The sequence below is a fragment of the Gorilla gorilla genome, chromosome 17, assembly GCF_029281585.2.
Source record: "Gorilla gorilla gorilla isolate KB3781 chromosome 17, NHGRI_mGorGor1-v2.1_pri, whole genome shotgun sequence".
NCBI classification, from domain to species: domain Eukaryota; kingdom Metazoa; phylum Chordata; class Mammalia; order Primates; family Hominidae; genus Gorilla; species Gorilla gorilla.
Window position 1 is genome coordinate 62,070,762 of NC_073241.2, and position 20,965 is coordinate 62,091,726.

Here is a 20,965-nt window from a genome sequence, read left to right on the forward strand (position 1 = left end):
ATGTTGTTAGAAATTGCACAAGATGTTCTAGAATCAATACTGAAATCCACCTTGTAATATCTGAGATGAAGAAATTAATTTTCACTCACAAATTAAGCAACTGTCCATCTCCTACAGCTTTCAGAATTTTTTTATTATTTTAAAAGGATGTTTGTCCAGACGTAAGGAAATATAGAAGTTCAAATGAAAAAAAGCTAGTTTTAAATGGCCAAATCAGTCTCAAGTTTTAATTAACCTTTTAGCAATTATCTTAGAAAATCTTTAAGATTTTAACATTCCTTGTAATTTGGAGTTTTTAAGAGCTCATTTAGAGGCCCCGCTGTCTCAGGCAGCAGTGAAATGTGTTGTTCAGCAGGTGATTTGAAGGCTGGGTGGCCAGCATGCACCCTGGTGTTGGTCCCATGTCCATGGCTTAATAGCTGTGTCCATCATTTTTGTCAGGCCTGATGATTACTCCATGATCACTACAAAATGTTAACTGGTCTCCTGTGTCTCCACACCTCTTAGGCATTAAAAAAAGAAGGATTGTTTATTTTTAGAATGAATAAGTCTGGCTAGCCTGATTTCTAGTTGACAGTGATATTGTTTTGTCACAATGAATACCTCAACAGGAATTCCAAATCCTAGAACTTGCTTTGGACTCAACACATCTAACCACTCTTCAGCTGATATCCACCTCCTGACAAATGAATCTCTCTGGCCCCTGGACTGTGCCCTGAAACACAGCTTAAAACAGTTAAGTGCATAGACAATATGCCACAACATGGCACAGCTGTAGATGGGATGGGACAAAAAGAGGCAATTGTTAGAGTAGTTACTGAGGTCACAAATTCAATTTTGGTTAGTGTTATGGTTCAATCACGGGCTCTTATTCAGACTGCCCAGGTTCAAATCCTTGCTCTGCCATTTCCTAGCTCCGAGGCCACTAGTACAGTTAATTAATCTCTCTGTTGTTCAATATTATTCTATGTTAAGTGTAGGTAATAACGTTAGTCAGGACATAAGTTGTTGTCAGGAATAAATCAAGGTGTATCATGTAAGGGATTAGCAAGCCCCTGGCACCTAGTAAGTGTTTAATGAAAGTTATCTATTATTGCCAGTGACTAGCAAATTGAGACTTTGTAATATTTATTTCCATTCAATTCTATTCAACTGCAACAGTATCACTGCGTATCTAACATGTTAAAGCATTGTCCTATGTGTTGAGGGATAAAAGTATAACAAAAATATGGCTCTGACCTCAAAGAACTTAGCATTGATGGAGTGAAGTTATACCTGGCTAACAGCAATGAAGGTTTGAAAATACCAGAACAGAGGCACAAACCATGTTTACACACCATTTGGGTTGGAGGAGAATCTATGATTCTTACTTGAAGTGGAAAGGAAGATGGTAGAGGACAGCCAGCTGATCATTTGAGCTAATCTTGGGATGATAAGTCAGAATTATTAGTTAAAAAAAGATTGGAAGTGTGAGAGGCTATTCTGATGGATTTTGGGGTGCAGGAAGATGGGAAGTTGTAGGGATTGTTCTGAGACTGACAAATGGTCTGATACACATGAAGCATGCATCTTATTTCATGGGGAGCCTGCATGACACAGAGAAAGGAGCATCAGCTTTGGAGTCAGTTTGACTTGTGACTGGATCTTTGTTCTGTCTCAATAGACATGGCCTGGCCATGATGCGGAACCTCACATCCGTTATATGTGTAACGATGATGATGATAATCACATATGTTCCATAGTGTTGTTGTGGGCATTTATGGGAATAATACAGGTAAAGCACTTGGCATTTGATAGCCACCAATGAATATTTTCTTTGTGGGGCAGAGAGTTGGAGGTTTGCTCAGCAGTTTTTCAGATAGCCGGAATGCCAGCTGGAGCTCCCCTGTGCTCTGAGGCTTAGGGAAAATAGACTCAAGCCCCCAGTGCACTTTCTATGCTGTCTCCACATTGCCAGGTCACTTCTGGTTCTAAGCTTCACCCTAACTCTCCTTGTGCCCCTTGCTTCTCTTCCAGAAGTTGTCCTTGAGCTGAGAACGGTAGGATGAAGTTGTTTTTTTTTTCCCTAGGCAGAAAGAACAGTAATCCCAGAGGCCCTGAGATGAGAAAAGGGTGTTTGACTTATTCAAAGAAGCCCAAAGACCAGAGAAGAGTGCAGGAAAGGGGCGGTGGTCTGAGATGCAGTCAGAGCAGTGGCAAGCCCCCAGAGTCTGCGGCAAAGACTTCAGGTTTCATCCTGAAGAGGAAGACAGGTCTTTGGAGAGTTTTGATCAAGGAAGTGAGATGAAATATCTTAGGCTTAAAAAGAACTACTCTGACATCTAAATGGAAAATGGACTGATGAAACAAAAGAAGCCACAAGGAAGCCAGTTCAGAGGCTATTGAAATGCTCCAGGTGAGAGAGGATGGTGGTCTGGACGAGGGATGTAAGAGTGGAAGTGGTTAGAAATGCTCTAGGGAGAAGTAAGATGACCCATTTATTGATCGGATACAAAGGTGGGAAAAAGAGGAGTCAATGGTGTGTCCAAGGTTTTTAACCAGAGCAACCAGGGTCATTATCATTTACTCCACGGGGAAGGACTGAAGGAGGAGCACATGTGGGAGGGATGAGTTCTGTTTTGTATATGCTAAATTTTAGATGACTTTTCCCATTGACCATCTGTGTTAGTCTGTTCTAACACTGCTGTAAAGAACTACCTGAGACTGGATAACTTATAAGCAAAAGAGGTTTAATTGACTCACAGTTCCACATGGCTGGGGAGGCCTCAGGAAACTTACAATCATGGTGGAAAGTGAAGGGAAAGCAAAGCACATCTTACATGGCAGCAGGAGAGACAGAGAGAGAGAGAGAGAGAGCACGCACAGGGTAAGTTGCCCCTTTTAAACCATCAGATCTCATGAAAACTCCGTCACTATCAAGAGAACAGCACGGGGGAAACCACACCCATGATCGAATCACCTCCCACCAGGTCCCTCACTCTACACATGGGGATTACAATTGGAGATGAGGTTTGGGTGGGGACACAGAGCCAAACCATATCATCATCCATCAGGTGGAAATGTTGAGCAGGTGGTTGAACACATAATTTTGGAGTTCAGGGGAGAAGTTAGGGTTCAACATTAAATTTGGAAGTATACCATTCTTCACTATTGGATGAAAATATTACATCTACAGCTTAAAACTGTGGGCAATAACATGCATTTTTATTTCTGACAAGGAGGAAATAAATTTTTTCTGGGTTAGTTTGCTGTAAAGACCAAATACTCTGCAGTGCCTAGGAGGCAGGAGCCTGGGAACAAGTCCAGCTCCACATGTTGGCCTGTGTGTGTTGTCCAGTGAGGGAACTGAGAGTCCAGCACCAATGAATGTGACACACAGAGGCCCAAGTCTTGGAAGAGGAAGCAGAAATCAAAACTGCTCCAGAGCACATCTGGAATAAACAAGCAAAACTCATCTTCCTTTATTTTGTGTTTTGTAACACTGAGCAATTTGATTAAAACAAATCAGCAGGACAAAAAATGAAGTTGCTTTTCTGTGGGGAGACAAAATCAATGAGAACAATCAAGGTTGAGTAAATATCTTATGGATACTCAGGGGAGATAATATTCCAATTTCCAGAATTTAAAGGAAAATTTTTAGAATTAGTTGTTTTCTAAAACATAAAGTTACTTTTATTTTGTACCTTAAATGACATTGAAAGTATGGGGCACATGTAAGAGTAAATAGTTCACACCTAAGAAGGTCTCAAAAGTGCTTATAATATGTTTTTTACCAGATAAGATGTGGACATTTAAAATAAAATAATGTCTTTACGAAACTATTTACATAAGTGATTTAGATAGAGTTGGCATCTAAACCAGATTTGGTGACACAGGTGAAATGATCTGATTGGCTGTCATAAATTTCAACCCAGACAATGACACTGGAAAAGAATCAATGCCTGCAAGTGTGTCGCCATGGTGGTGCACCACTCAGAGATGCCTCCAAGGGTGAACCTGCTACAAGGAGTGCGCATGGCCAACAGCCCCTGGTTGTGCTGACTTTGGGATCTGCCTCAGCTTTTGAGCAGATGTCAAGCACTTGCAAGGCAGCCTCCTGCCAATGACTGAGCAAGGCAGCAGTAGATGGGCTTGCAATTTATTTCTGGACAGTGAGATGCTCCTCTTTGGGCCCTTCTTGTGCTGGAGCTACTCGTTGTGTTAGCCGAGGCTTTCCCAGGGCTACACCATGGTCTGAGGCTCTCCTCCTTGTTCTTTCTTCCTTCCCTCGCACCTTTGCAAGGTGTCAGACCTCCATCATGGTCTAAAAGGCTTTTCCTAACTGCTCTTGTTTCTTTTCCCCTTTCTCTTTCAAGTCACTCTCCCCAGTTAATGTCTTGCGCTTCTAGCTCTGTCTTGGCATCTGCTTCTGGGAGGACTCAACTAGTTTATTGCATTATCTTTTACTTTGTCATATCAGGGAGCCCCCAGGGAAGATGTGGGAAGATAATAATTAAGCTTGCTTTTATTGTTTTTCTTTTATTTGTATTTTCCCCATTAATACCAATTTTTGCTTTTTAGGAAGATATGACAAACTCTAGGTCATTCCTTGTCTCCAATTCCTGCTTTTCAGATTTCTGCTCTGGCTAGGTTACATAGATTCTTTCTGAGAGAGAATTTAGCAACTCTCAGGTTAACACTAACCTTTTGATTTAGTGTGAACAGTAACCGTTTGATTTTTAAAAAGTGTACATCTTTAAAACATAAATTTTACTCTGACAACTAAAAAAACTACAAATTTTTATCAACTATTTTCCAATTCTTCCTTGAAGTCCTCTGATGCAGAATTGGTTTCTACCAAATATAACAGATTTATATTCTCTAACCACAACATATTTAGAGAGGAAAGATTGTGACGGTGAATCTGAAAACAACTGAGACGAAGTTGGGATGGGTTCACCCAAATCCAAGTTTTCCTCAGTTAAGAATACCAGGGCTTTGCTGAGCACAGGGCTCATTGTCAATGAATCCTCACAATTGCCAACCTCTTAGTGTCCATGTATGATTTTTATCTGATTTTTGTTTTATAAGTCTTACAAGACCCATTATCCTTCTTTCTTATTTCTCAGCTGAACAGAATCCCGACATAAGTTTGGGATCATAAACCCATGACATCAACATAGTCAGGTTGAGTATGAAGAACACTGTGCTGTGGTGACAGGGAGCCTGGTTTCTTCCTGGTTTTGGCATTAGCTCTATGTGTGACCTCAGCCAAGTCACTCAAGCTGTTACAGTCTCTCTATGTGGATGAAATGAAGGGGTTGAAATAGCTACTCACTGTAGCTCTGAATGGCTATAATTCTGTGAAACTAGAAAAGAATAAAATGTGTTTATAGTCATTCTCTGACCCTATTTCTCCTTTTCTAATAAATAAAACACAATCCTAAAACACGTTTGTTTTTTCAAAGACAGTTTTTGCTTTATTCACACTCCTTCCTCTGCTTTGTGGGATGATCTCAATGAATTTCTGAGGAACTGAGAAGACCAATTTCCAAATCATCTGGAGTAATTAATTCCAGTGGTTGGAGTTAATTATGATTAGGCAATTCATAAAGTATACAGTAGAAAAAAAGCAGCAATTGATGAGACTTCATCTGCAGTGAGATTTTTTTCAAAGGCATTCTTCTGGCAATGCATTTCAAAGTTAAACATATGTGTGCTTCAATGGTGGGAAAATAGTTTACGAGGGTATCATTAGGTATGGGTTTGAATTATGTGCATATGGCCCTGTGTATATTTTTACAGATATGATACATGGCTAATTGGTGTATAACATGGGAAAATTAATGACTATAGCAAAGACCTCCACTCTATCATGTTTTTTATACTATTTACTGTAGTATATTTACCAAAAAATCCATTAGTAAAATGGCATTATATTATGAAATAATTTTAATATCGATATGAAAAATTAACAGGAATATATTGAGTATAAAAACAATAATTTGGGAAGCACTCTGTATTATAAAAATAAAGAATTTATAATAATGCAATAACAGGCTGTATTTCTGTTTTATGATTCTGATAATAAAGCACTTAAGTTCCACTTTCATGGTTTATGCTGTTATCAGAACCCCCTGATATAATTAGATGGCCTTGTTTTAGATAATTACTTATATTTCCTTATTGCATAGCAAAAATCCCACTGGAAAAATCCTCAATATTTTAAATGTAAGAGCTATATTGCTGGAATAGGCCAAGAGAACTGGAAATCAACTTTATTCATAATACAGGGGCCAGGATTTTTGCAAGCTGAGTAAAAATGATAATACCACTCTCTTTCATTTTTACTTTTTTTATATTTCACAAATTGATTTTACTTTCATGATTTCTCTTATACTTTTCTCTTACCACTCCTGTGAGTTAGTTGTCATTATCCACATTTTATAGATGGGGAAGTTCATGCTGAGGGGTTGTGGTCAGATTAAGTGGTGGAGCAGAGATTCAAACCAACACCCATCGTCTTACTCTAAAACTCCATTCTACTCACAGCTTTTGAAATCACAAGAAAAACAATCTGGTTAAGAAGTATCATGAGTATGGTATGTTTTGCAATGTTGTGTTTAAAAGTTTATTATTAAAATGTATTTCTGATCCTTTCTCAGAAATGCCTATACTTCACCTTCCACCTTGGAGTTAGATGCCTGGGTTCTAAGTCAGGTTCTGTTATCAACTGACTTTGCGTCCTTAGCCAAACAACTTGTCCACTCCAAAAGGTGGTGGTGGTGGCAGGGTTTGGACAGTTGGGGAATGGGGGGATTGAACTCTTTTTCTAGATCTAAAGCATCTGATTCAAATTTTCTTAAACTAAAATTAACATACTGCTGACTGATTGACTATATCATTGTCATTTATGACACCATACTGTAAAGTTATAGGATGCGATCAATCACTCAGAAAGTTTCCTTCAATAAGGACAAGCTAAAATAAGCTTGCATAAGATATTTACTTAGAAAATTATTATATCTGGAAAGTTTTTCTCTAAAATATCTTATATAAATAGGGCTAAACTTAGCCTACTCTAAAGTAAGAAAAAGAAAAGAAAAGAGAAATAAACAGAAAAGAAGGGATAGGAAAAAAAGGGAAGGAAAGGAAAGGAAGAGAAGAAAAATTCTCAAACATTAATTTACCTAGTCTTAATAATTTTCATATTTTTTATTGGGTTAGTGAAATAGTAATCATGGTTTTGTCATTACTTTTAATACTAGTTTAGGATCAAAATCTATGGAAATATTTTAGTTATGGTGAGTAGGAAAACAATCTCACCAGTCATTTGACATTAACATAAGCATGCTTGCTCGCATTTACTGTGCTAAATTACATAGAATTGTCTAGAAATGGTACAAATGCATTTACAATTGAAAATGCAAGTGTAGCTCAAATAATCAAATAATTGTTAAAATACTGCCCACACCTGATAAATAGATAAATTTGGAACTAATTCCAAACTTTGTTGTAAATACAGGCATTCAACTTTTGCTCCTGAATGTCTATGACATTTCAGGTAAAAAGTTGTCAACTAAAACATTTCTATTTTATATTTCAGCCCAAGTTACTTGTCTTATGCATTTACAACAAGCCCTGGTCAACTTTGTCCTAAGGAAAAAAAAATCAATGTCTTAATGACAGCACTGTTTATTATGGACTAAGCATTTATGTATATTATTTACTTCTATCTTCTAAACAACCCTGCAACTCAGGTATTGTTGTCTCAATTTTGCTCATAAGAAAAATGAACTTAGCAGTATTTACCTGCCTTTCAAGGTCAGTTGGTTTCATTAACCACAAAACCTACTGTCCAGTTTGTATCTTATCACTGATTTTAGTAATTTATGCATCTATATGGTAGGAAATATGCATACCAGTGTGGTGGAAATCTCTCTGTATTGGTTTTCCTGGAGCATAGGGGAATTGTAGATGTGTTCATGAGTAGTTACCAGAAATAAAAAATTTTCCCCCAAGAGGAAAATTCCTTTATATTTGGGGATGGGTATCCATTAGTTATTTAAACTGATGCCCTTTTGTGTTCGTTTATATTTTCTGTATTCCTGTCCATTCTCAAACTTTTCTGGGCTTCCTCTCACCCCCCAGCAAATGCCCAATTTTTCGTGAGAGAAGGCATGACCTGGGACATTTGCCTATTTTATATATAGAGCTATAAAGATAACGATACCCTCCAGCAAATGAGGAAACCTGTGAGCTGTAAATGCCTGTGTCTCCAACTAATTCACAGAATTCCCTCCAAGGGAGGGACTTATTTTGCATTTGAACTCCAAAACACCTTTCAAGATTGTTAAACTTAACACCAGCCTGAAAATCCCAGTCATGCTGGAGATCAATTAACTGCTTCCAGAGCTCTACTAGCAACCCTTTAAGATGTTTGCATTTTAGAGTAATTTGGCCATTATCACATTTGCATCAAATGAAAACACATCATTATTTTGAGTGATAGGATGTTCAGTTAGAATACTCAAACCCTCTAGAAGCTTGCTTCTTTACCTACTTACCTTATCTAATGGTCAGATACCTTTTTCAGATGCCTTTTTCCCTCTGTATCAGTGTCGAATCTCAGCTTGTCTTCTTCCGTACACTTGTTTTATTTGATTTCATTCTTTCCACTACATGATTGCTTCCCACATTCCCACATTAGGATTTATATGCTCTGAATATCCCACTCGTACATTTTTCAAGCCAACTTTCTCCTGTTGCTTCAAAATTTATTACTTGACTACTTGATTACCTAATTATTTGCCATTAAGTTTAACATTTTAAAACAACAATCTTTTATGGCAACAATTGGAGCTCATTGTAGAAGATTTATACAGTTAGATAAGGAGTAAACAGAAAATAAGAATCACTGCAGTATCAGCCACCAGAAATAAACACTATGGTGTATAATTTTCTTTATATTCACGGATATTTTTATTGTCAAATACTACAATAATAAATTATGCTGTACAAACTTTTTTGTAACCGATGCCCACAATATAACATGAATATATTTCTGTCTTTCTATTCTTTTTCAGCCTCATTTGCAATGGTTTTATAATTTTTTCTTATATGGATATATACAGTTTATCCAAGTAATTCCCTGTTGTTAGGCTTGAGATTATTTCCATGTTTTGGGGTATCTTAAACAAGCTTATGATAAACAACCTTGATAAATAAATCTTTGGCACATCTATAATTTCCTCAGAGTAAATTTGTAGAAGAGGGATTACTGGGATATAGCTTGTACACAATTTTAAGATTACAAAAATAGATATATTTTTACAAAACTTCATCCAGCATAATTGTACAAATTTAGCCTCGCTAATGGTGCTGATGGTTTCTGCATTACTATTTTTATCATCCCCAAATATTACCGATTTTAAAGTTAATTTGCTATGTAAAAATTCATTGATTTTACTAGCATTTATTGTAATATCTGAAAAAAATGCACTTACAAATTTTCCTGATCTGTCTTTATATATGTGTGTATATGTATGCATGTTTATTGATTCTTCATGTTCTTTACTCACTTATTTGTTAGAGTATGAGTTCTTTCTTTCTAATTAATTTGTGAGGACATTTCCTGTATTAAAGATAGTAAAACTTTAATGTTGTGTTTGTTATAAGTATTTTTTCTAGTTTGCAAAAAGTCTATCAATGATTGCATTTGTTTCAACAGTTCAAAAACATGTGAGGTCATCTTTCCTTTAATGAGCTTTTTATTTTGATATCACAATTATCAATATATTTTTGACCCTTATATACATTTTAAGCTATAGTACAGGGTCTAGTACGTTTGTGTTTTACTTATAAAAAATATGGATTTGCATTATTTAAAAGAGTCTGATGTAGGATTTTTCTTCTCAGTCAGGTTGCAAGCTGGGGACCTCTGGCTGGCAATGCCCAGCCTGGGCCCCACTCAGCCTTGCTGGTGTGCCCCAGCTTGCCTATGTTATAGCTTGTACCTGCATTCAGTAGTCCTGAGCTCTTGTACCACACCCAAGAAGAATGAGGATATGCTGGACTTTGAAGGGTGAGGAGGGCAGATTAGAATTTTATTGAGCAATGAAACAGCTTTCAGTGGAGAGAATGTGGGGGTGGTTCCCTTACCTGGACGTGGGAAAATTCCACCTGTGGCTGGCTCCAGGACCTCTTATGGACTCAGAATGGGGAGTGTATGCTGATTGGCTTGTGAGTATGTAAAAAGGTTAAAGCGAAGATGCCACTCAAAGGTGGGCACAACAGTGTAGGAAAGCAATTAGGAAAGGGTAGGTACATGCAAAATAAGTAAAGAGTGGGGCTCAATCAGAGGGAAGTGCACCAAACGGGAAGACAAGTTCTCAATTCAGTTGGAAGATTTAGCTTGTAGCTTGGCTTTCAGGCTTTAAACTGGCTTCAGCTTGGAGGTGGGGTTTCACTGGGGAAACACTCCTATCTGCCCAGGCATATTTGGCTGCCTCCTACCTCTCTCAAGTTCAGAACAAAACAACGGATTAGAAAGGTCATAGAGAAAAAGGCAGAGGAATCTCCCCTACTACATTTCCCGTACCCACAAGATGCTTCTGGGCTGGTGGGGAAACTTTGATGCTGATGGGACATGATCTTAGAGGAGGTCAGGAATAGAGGCTCATCTTGCCCAGTCATGTGGGTAGAATTGTCGTCAGCATCTGGAACGGAAGTGACAAGGAAGCAGGGTGCAAGCCTGGAGAGCACTATTTGTTGCCTGTTCCTCTGTCAGTGGTTCAGCACATGAATGTTGCCCATCTGCAGAGGGTTGCTTTCCTTTTGGGATCATCTCCCATATCCCAGATTTTACTGAGTCCCATCCAAACTGAGTGTGAAGACCCCACCTTTCAAAGGTACCACTCCGGAAAAGAGGAGGGTGCCACTGACACCCAGAGGAACCGAGTGGCACGGAAAGGAAAAGGAGGTACAACTGTGTCATGGGAAAACCCATTTTGAATGCTTTCTGTGTCGTGTCCGTCCCGCTTAAACATCTTTTCTGGCAAGAATTGGTCTTAGACATGATGATATCTTCAATGCCTGAAGTGTAGTAGGAACTCAGTTTCATAGAAATTCGTTAAACATGGAACATGGAGGAATTTTGTTGCTTTAAAATCTGTCACCATGTTTAATTACTTTCTGATGTCTGCTAGATAATGATGATACAAATTGTGTGTTATTAAAATAGTGTGCAATTTACTTATTTTTAAAACATAAGAATAACATGGTAATCGGGGCTATGTATAGTTTCAGTGTATCATCTCAACCTCTTAATTTAATTTTATTTATTTATTTTTTTATTTTTGAAGACAGAGTCTCATGCTGTTGCCTAGGCTGGAGTGCAGAGGTGCAATCTTGACTCATTGCAACCTCCACCTCCCAGGCTCAAGTGATCCTCCCACCTCAGCCTCCTGAGTAACTGGGACCACAGGTGTGCACCTCCATGCCCAGCTAATTTTTGTATATTTAGTAGAGATGGGGTTTTGCCATGTTGACCAGGCTGGTCTCAAACTTCTGGCCTCAAGTGATCTGCCCACTTCGGCCTCCCAAAGTGCTGGGATTACAGGCATGAACCACTAAGCCTGGCCCTCATCCTCTTAATTTTAATGAGCAAAGATGAGCATGTCATTTTAAAACAAATGAAAGAGGCCAGAGGAAAATAATAATTGTAAATAATTATTGGGTATCTGCTATGTGCCAAGCACTATTGTATATGCTTTATGATTAATATTTCATTTTTCTTCACTACTATTATTTTGGTTCACAATCAGAACTACCAGTTTACGTATAAGGAAATTAGGGCACAAAGAAGTTTAGACGAGTATTTTTAAAAAGATGAGAGGAGTGACTTAGAATTTGCATTTAAAAAGTAGCAGGAGACCAACTGGATATAGAAATTGAGATGATATAATTAAAGTCAATTACATTTTGCATTCAAATATTTATTATCACCTCTGTAGCTAGAACTATGCTAAGTAGCAAGAGGGAATCACGTTATTGGGCTGCTATACAGAAGTATTTATACCACAGTTTTAAAGATAACCACTGACCTACACTAGCATTTGATAATCAAAAGATAGGATAAATGTGTATTCCAATAATCAACAAGAAAGTTAGTGTATGGAGGAGTTTCCAGTCTGTTTGTGGAGAACATGTAAAAGCACACACAAATACACACACACAAGCAAGCTGTTTTTATTTGTAAAGAGCTTCAGTTATTGTTTTATCAAAAACATAAATCATTTGAACAGTACAGGAGAATCAATAATCTGATAAGCAAGTTGTAAGCAAGTTCCAAAAGATACCATAATGACATTAAATATTCTAGGTCGTTTGGCAGGAATGAGGTCAATGTGTTGCCTTTGGTTTGGATAAGGGAGGGTTGGGCCTTTAAGGCCTTTGTGGAGTTTTGAACATTTGGAAGGCAGTAAAAGAAGAGAGACTAGACGTTGGATGGGAAAATAATCTTTGCTATTGATGGGGGAAAATTTGAGAATCACAACTTAAATAAAGCATGATGACCCTAAATAATAATATGTTGAGTAGAATATTAATTATTGACTTCATTACCTCATACGGTAATTGTGAATATTAAACAAGGTAATACTTATGAAATCTCAGCCATGATTCTTGATTATTATGAACGTATTTACTTTAAATGAAGTAATGCCTATAAAGTGTTGGACAGAGCAAATGCTTGAGAAATATTAGCTATGATTCTTTGCTGTTATGAAAATGTTTTATTCTCTGTGACTTTTTACTTCTGCTTCATAAGTTATATGAATACAATTCTATGCAGAGGTTTTTATTTCTTATTTACATAATCATTACAGGTTTAACCTTAAGGAAGATGGCAGTGTTTTCTAATCATGTTGCATAAAACATCATTTATGAAGAATGTTTTGGGATGCTCTAGCAGATGATAGTATTTATCTGCCTTACTGGACTGCTCTATTTTATAACAGGTTGATTCATGAAGGTTTGCTGGAGTCAAGGTTGCTATAATGAACGTCCAATATGTGTAAAACTATTTGAGAAATCTTGGTTAATGTAATCTATCTCACATTCTGGAAGACATAAAAATAATAATGAATATAAAAGAAAGCAAACTCAAAATCTGCTGTGACTTAGAATTATAGAATCATTGCATTTTGGGCTGGAAGGATTTTAGAGGAGAAACTGAGGCTCAGAGTGTGCAGAATGAATATGTGGCTTATGGAAATTCACATACAGATAACAGCATCTATTATATTTTGTCTCATGAAGTCATAACAAGTAGAACATAAAAAGCTTTTGATAGACATAGCTCCGTGCTTCCTTTTTATAATGTAAATGTCATTAAAACAGTTATGTTGTAGTCTCCACTATAACAAGGAAACATAATATTTGTTAGATGAATTGAGAAAAAATAATGATTTGATACCAATAGTTAGGATATAGGGCTGATTTTCTATTTGTTGTCTCATTTCTGCCTTCCTGTCTCTGTACTTGTTTTTCAATGAAACTCTGAATAGAGCCTTGACCTTCTCTCGTTTCTTGGACTTATTAGCTGGAGATAAGAATACAAGAGAAAAGTAAGACTATAGAGTGGTTTCCTTGTGACTTCATTTTAGAATCAACGACACTTTATAAATGGCTATGTGACATCAGCAGACAACTTTGGTTATCTGCTATCCACATAACCATTCCCAAAACACTTAGAACTTTGGTTTTGTTATCCTTAAATGGGATTAAAAGGTGTACCTACCTCACTGTGTTGCTGAGACTTAAATTAGGTAATACTTTTAAAAAGATTACAGAGTGTCTTTTTAGAGTGTGCACTCATTATTCTTCCTATTAGTCTTATTATTAGTATAATAATTGGCATCTGCCTGACACATATGAGGGATTTTGTTGAGTTGAAAGGTGTCAGATATGCCACAGATGTCCCCATGTTCTGTGGTAGGGACTATTGTATGACTGTCTCATCCTTTAAAAAGTCCTGTTGGCTTCTAGCAGAATATATTTCTTGAATCTAACTTTACGTGGAAATTCTCAATATGTGAGTGCTAGTAGAACACAATTTAATGACTTTCAGAAAGAGCACAACCTCCTTAGGACCACCTCAGCCTGCAGATCACTGATAAAAATAGCTGGAGCTAGCATCTGTTCCTTACAAATCTTTCAAAGTCATAAGAAAACTGGCCTGATTTCATAACCACAGTATGAATTTCAGTTTGTGTGTGGGAAACATGCCTAGGAAACCTAATAAGACTGGACGCATATGATGAGGTCCTTGTCCTTTAACTTGCATCGAGAAGTGCCAATGAAGAGAGACTAAAAGGAAATAAAGTGTGCATTTGACAATTTCCTAAGTAAGCATGGATTTTATCCTTCCAGGTTGATGCAATTTGGCAAATCTGTGCCCTTTTAATGCTTCTCACCACTCTCAAATTACAGTGGGGGTAGGTTTGAAATTGATCACTCTGACTTATAGTCATAAAGGTAACAGAGTGAGTCAGAAAACCTAAAACGGGACTCCCCTTCTTTTTAAACACCAGCTTTCCTAACGTGCATTTTTGTCTCCAGTTCCTTTGGCCACACTGTAATCACTAGTGAGCTCTTCTGGCAGTTATAAGTCACATGTCATGTGACAGATTTTCCTGTATGATTTTCATTAAAATGCTTTGGAATCCTGGGACAGAAAGAAATTATGTAAATATAAGTTTTTATTACTGTTTTGTTTTTATTACTTTTTTTCCTCTGGTTTTTTATCGCCTCATATAATACAGGTAAATATGGTGATCCCATGTTGAGATGGGGGTTTGTATTCTAATGCCTCTGGTCTCATACTTTGCATTCGATCCATGCTAATTTAATTATCCATGATTTCTTAGGCAAAGAGAGGAATGCAGACTCCATGCTGTCTGCAACTACTTCAGTCATTCCTTTACTGCCCGTGACACCATGTGAGACCTGCAGATGCTAAACAACCTCTCCCTGCACCAGCTCAAACAAAAAATGCTAACCATATGCAACTCCAACCTGTTTATCCTTAAGCAATGCAAAGCCATGCAGTGCTACAGACGGGCAGTGGGGGAGAGCACAGAGCTGCCACTTCTCACAGGGTTGCCTTGTGAGAGAGCAGAGCATGGAAGCACAGGAATTTAGGGCAGGGATGGTTGAGCTGGGTTCTTTTCTTTCAACTTTTCTTAGTGATAAAGACAAGAGCTCCTCTGAAATTTTATTAATATGTGTAGAATTGATGAACTGTTACTTAAAAGGTTAGCCCCTGGATTTGAGATTAGGAGTCTGAGGTGTTTTTGGGGACTGTGGATTCTGAATTCCTAATTAGTCTGAGACATGATCTAATAGCTACTGATAAGAATTGAGAGTTTACCAGGAAAAAATAAAGAGTTTTAATTCATTTTAGCTCATATTTAATTTGAATGATAGTTTTCTGTAGAACACTATTTTTGGCATAGATCTTTTCAAAGCATTCTTCACTTTGGCAGCTGAAATTTCTGGAAAATAATCCTAAGAAATTATTAAATATAGAAAATTTAAAGGGCACTGTAAAATAAAAATTAGAAAATAGGATAGAAAAAATAACTCAAAATATTAGAATGTAAAGTTATAATCTCAGTTTTTTCTCCCAGACTTATTTATTCATATTTAATATTTCTCCCCCTTTGAACTGTAAAACAATATAGTCAAATTAAAGAGTATTTTGGAAAAGAATAAAAAAGAATGCTTTACTACTCCAATTTATTATTTCCTTTGTGCATATTCTTGTTAAGATTTTCTTCCTCTGCAACCTCCTCACCCTTGATTATTATTATTATCTTTCATTACCTGAGAGATACAAATAGATCTGGTGAGATAAGCTTAGGGAAATCTTTCTAAACATCCAGAACAAATTACCATATAAATATTAGAGACAGTGAGGTGGAAATCATAATTCTTCAATTTAGTGAAAAAAAATTGTACATTTTCTAGTTAAATCCGGTTTGTATAGGGGACCTATTTTCAGTCATCTCCCAGGTACTTATTCCTATGGATCATGGCATGTACGTGCCAAACTGAATCTAAATTGAATGAAACTATCTCTGTCTCTGTCCAAAAAACAATCTTGTGAGTCAGCACTACTTATTCATCTTTAGCGGTCAAAACCTTGTACTATTGGCCAGGCACAACAGACAGATGGGAAGTAAAAATATAAAGAGAAGCTATAGTTCTTACTTCAGGCAAGAGTATCCATATCTGAATAGATACTCTCAGAAAGTAGTGGTTAAGAGCTCAAGTCACAGAGCCAGACTTCTTGGTTTAGAATACCAGCACCTCCACTCACTAGTTCTATGACCATGGGCACGGTACATAACTTTGCTGAGACTCAGGTTTGTAATCTGTAAAATTAGGATACTATTAGAATCTAACTAATTGGACTGGCATGAGAAACAAGAAAGCTGATGCATGTAAAAATACCCAGCAAAGAGCCAGACATACATATTATTATTGTTGTTATACTTAATATTTTACATTGTCATCACATTTCAAATACTGTGCAGGATATTTGATCACAACTAAAATCAAACTGGTAGTGAGCAACATATAAAAAAGATTATGTGCTATGACCAAGTAGGATTTATCCCAGGAATGCAAAACTGGTTTAGCATCTGAAAAACAATCAGTGTAATACATCATATTAGTAGAATAGAGAACAAAATCCATGTAATTATCTCAATAGATACAGGAAAGGCACTTGAAAATATCAAACACCCTTTGTAATAAAATCACTCAACCAACTAGCAATAGTAGGAAGCTTCCTCAACCTGATAAAAGGCATCTCAGAAAAACCCACAGGTAATATCATACTTACTGGTGAATTGTAGTACACTTTTCCTGTAAGATCAAGACAAAGATGTCTACCCTCACCACTTCACTTCAATATTGTGCTAGAGATCCTAGCCAGAGCAACTAGGCAAGAAAAAGAATTAAAAACCACCCAAATTTTAAGGAAAGAAGTAAAACTACCTTTGTGATCAATTATATGATCTTATGTAGAAAATCCTAAGGAATCTATGCCAAAAGAAAGAAGTAATAAACAAGTTCAGTAAGGTTGCAGGTTAAAAGATCATGATACATAAATCAATTATATTTTTATATATTAGCAATGAACAATCTGAAAGTAAAACAATTTCATTTAAAATGACATTATATGTGATAAAAATAATTTACAAATAAATTCAACAGAAGTGCAAGGCCTGTACACTGAAAACTGCAAAATGTTGGAAGAAATAAAAGAAGACTTGAATAAATGGAAAGATAGCTCACGTTCATGGATTGCAATACTTAATATTGTTAGGATAGCAATACTACCCAAATTGATCCACAAATTCAGTGCAGTCTCAGCTGCCTTTTTTGTTTTTGCAGAATTTGAAAAGTGGATCTTAAGATTTGTATGAAGATATAAGGGATCCAAAAGAGTGAAATCAATTTTGAAAAAGATGAAAAAACTTGGAGGAGTCAACACTTCCCAGTTTCAAAACTTACTACAAAGCTACAGTAAACAAGACTATAAGGATAGAAATAGAGATCAACAAAATAGAATTGAGAGTTCAGAAATAAACCCTACTTATCAAAATATATATATAGACCTTTTCTCAAAGGAGATACATGAATGGCCAATAAGCTTATGAAAAGATGCTCAACATCACTATTCATTAGGAAAATGCAAATAAAAATCATGAGATGTTGCCTCACATCCACTAGAATAGCTAAAGCAAAAACAAAAGCAACAACATAAACCATATAGACAATAAAAAGTGTTGGTGAGAATGTGAGAATTTGAAGCCCTCATATAATACTGATGTAGTGCAGCCATTTTGGAAAACAGTTTGGAATTTTCTCAAAAGTTTAAACCTCATGAACTGCCTTTTTACTCCAAGGAGTAAACCCCAAAGAAATGGAAATTTATCTCCACATAAAAACCTGGACATAAATGTTCATAAAAGCTTATTTCTGATAGCCAAAAAATTAAAGCAATCCAAATGTCCTTCAACTGATGAGTAAACAAAAGTGGTACAGCCATACAGTGAAATATTATTTGAAAACAGAAATGAGTGAATTTGTGATATATACTACAACATGGATATATATGCCTAATAAATTGACTAAAAGCACTTCCTCATAAAAAAACTTCTATTATCTTATAGAATGAAGAGGAGATTTCTTCATATAGACAAGATGAAGTATCTCCTTGGTGCTATACTTTATCCATGACGAGAACATTCTCCTAAGTGAAAGAAACAAGTCACAAGAGACCAGATATTGTATGGTTTCATTTATAGGAGAGACCCAGAATCGGCAAAATCCATAGAGACATAGGTAGATTAGTGGTTGCCAAAGGCCGGGGGAAGGAAAAAAGGGAAGCAACTGCTAATAACTGTGGGATTTCTTTTTGAGAGAACTTTTTTTTTCTTTCTTTCTTTTTTTTTTTTTTTTTGAGATGGAGTCTCACTCTGTTACCAAGGCTGCAGTGCAGTGGCACCATCTTGGATCACTGCAATCTCCACCTCGGCTCACTGCAATCTCCACCTCCTGGGTTTGAGCTACTCTCCTGCCTCATCCTCCTGAGTAGCTGGGACAACAGGTGCCTGCCACCACTCCTGGATAATTTTTGTATTTTTAGTAGAGACAGAGTTTCACCATGTTGGCCAGGCTGGCCTTGAGCTCCTGACCTCAGGTGATCTACATGCCTCGGCCTCCCAAAGTGCTGGGATTACAGGCATGAGCCACCGTGCTTGGCCAGACATTTTCCTTTTGAGGAAAATGTCCTAAAATCAAGAGTGATGATGGCTGTATCACTAGGGGTATATTAAAAAGCCATGAATTTTACACTTTCACAGGATGAATTTTATTTTGTGCGAATTATATCTCAATAAAGGTGTTAATAAAACAAGCCAAAATCTGGTTGTATATTTCTTTTCATTATTTTGCCTTTGCCCTTGCCTTTTATTTTTTCTAGAGTTTTTGTTCAAAGTCTGTGGAGTACTGGGGAAATCTCCAGTGACTACTCCTTAAGAGTAGTGTATCATCCTTCAGTGAATTCATTCCCAAGAGTCAACAGTATTATTTGGCTTCTGAAATTTATCAAGGCAACTTGTCAGTGTTGTTGCTTATCCTGCTTAATCACACAACTAAGAAAGAACACTCTGTAATTTTCCATATTAGTTTTAAAAAAATCTGTGGTCAGTTAGAGAATAAAAACATCTGGGAGGAGATCTCAGCATGGACACTTCCGTTCTCTGAACCTCAGTGAGCACAGGCTATGCTGACCAAAAGCAGGATGTGGGTTCCATGGGGGACCTTATGTTAGCATTGTATGATCTGGAGATGACCAGTGCTGGCCTATACAGAGTCTTTCAGTCAGAAAGCTCAAAGCAGCCTCCTATCATAAGAGGATGTTTATTTAAATTATTTTAATATAGCTTTTAAGGACTAAGAAGATTTATCTTTACGAAGCTAAAATACTGACTAAAAACACTCAAAAAAGCTTTTATTTTTCTATATAATGAAGAGGAGGTTTCTTCCTATAGACAAGGTAAATTCATCCCTGATGTTACATTTTAGCTCTAATTTGTTAATTGGCCAGTCTATAATAGCCTACACTGTAATCATTAAATAATTATACAACACTTTCATTATGTTCACTGTCTGCAAATAAATGTTTGTGAATGACTGCTATGTTAGACATTATTCAATTTAAAACCAGATGAAAGCAACATATATTCTCAGTTTTGTTACTTGTCAGTGAGGAAGTTAGAAAAAAAATTAGAAAATTTTGAAAATCAAAACTGCAGGTATAGGTTAGAAAAGGTGGTGTGACCATGCTATTTCCTCTTGCTCTGGCCCACCTCTGAAAGGGATAGAAAGGGGATAAAATAGACTAAAAAGGGCAAAGATAAAACGCTTCTATCTAGAAGCGGATGAGGGATTTCAATATGTTTTGGAAAATGGCCCTTGGTGAACTCATGAGCACGGAGGAAGATCTTAAGGTTTAAGATCTCGTAGTGATGAAAGTAACAAAAAGTGAGCTGATGGGCACCTCAGAATTTCTAAGGGACTCAGAAGTTGGGATTATCAGTCCAAGACAGGGCAGGGTGGAAGTATCGCACTGAAAATCAGGAATGATTAGAAGTATCTTAACAATGTCAGAGCCCAGTAAAGTCAGCTTTCTCCACTTTCCACTTGGCCAGGTGGACTGGGAGCTATCCTCTGAATAACCTAGAAGGGGAAGCCTCAGGACTCAAGAACATTGCTCACCAATGAACAATCCTGTCTAGTGGCATAGAGTATTCAATCACACTTAGTCATACTTTACTAAATTATACTTAAGTATAAATAGAAATTAGAGTAATAACAATCCAGTTTTTGATGGAAGTCTACAAGATGGAGAGAGAGAAAAAAATTAACTTGAAAGAAACAGAGATCATGCTGAGAACAGAAGAAACATTAAAAATTAACCAACCAACTAGCCAACTAACCAACCAACCACCACTACCACCAAAGAACCACACAAAAACTCCAAAAGAATAAAAGAAAGCTTTTAAAGCAATATCCTCAGGTTTAAAAAAAGGGGGATAGTAAGGCATTCATTAAAAAAAGCTAAAATATAACCAGAAAGTTAAAAACTAAACTATAAAAATGTGAAAATATCTTCAAAAGTAGGATAAAAAGATCTAGGATGGAAAAACAAGAGAAAATATAGATACAAATATTTACATATATAGAATCAATCAAAAAAGTCTAACATCCTACCAGTACATGTTCTAGAAAAAGAGAATGAAGAAAGTAGGGTAGATGAATAGATTAATTAAAAAATACATTTTCCATCCTGGAGAACATGAGGTTTGAAATTCAAGGGGCTCAACACAATAGATAGAAATAAAAT

At 36.6% G+C, this 20,965-nt stretch overlaps 1 long non-coding RNA gene across 1 annotated transcript; it reads left to right on the plus strand.

Annotated features, from left to right (window-relative positions):
• The first annotated feature begins 640 nt into the window (after positions 1-640).
• Positions 641-3,251, plus strand: LOC129528239 (uncharacterized). Its single transcript, XR_008673479.1, has 3 exons — positions 641-735; positions 2,070-2,395; positions 2,745-3,251. It is a non-coding gene; the product is annotated as an uncharacterized lncRNA (long non-coding RNA).
• Positions 3,252-20,965: the final 17,714 nt, after the last annotated feature.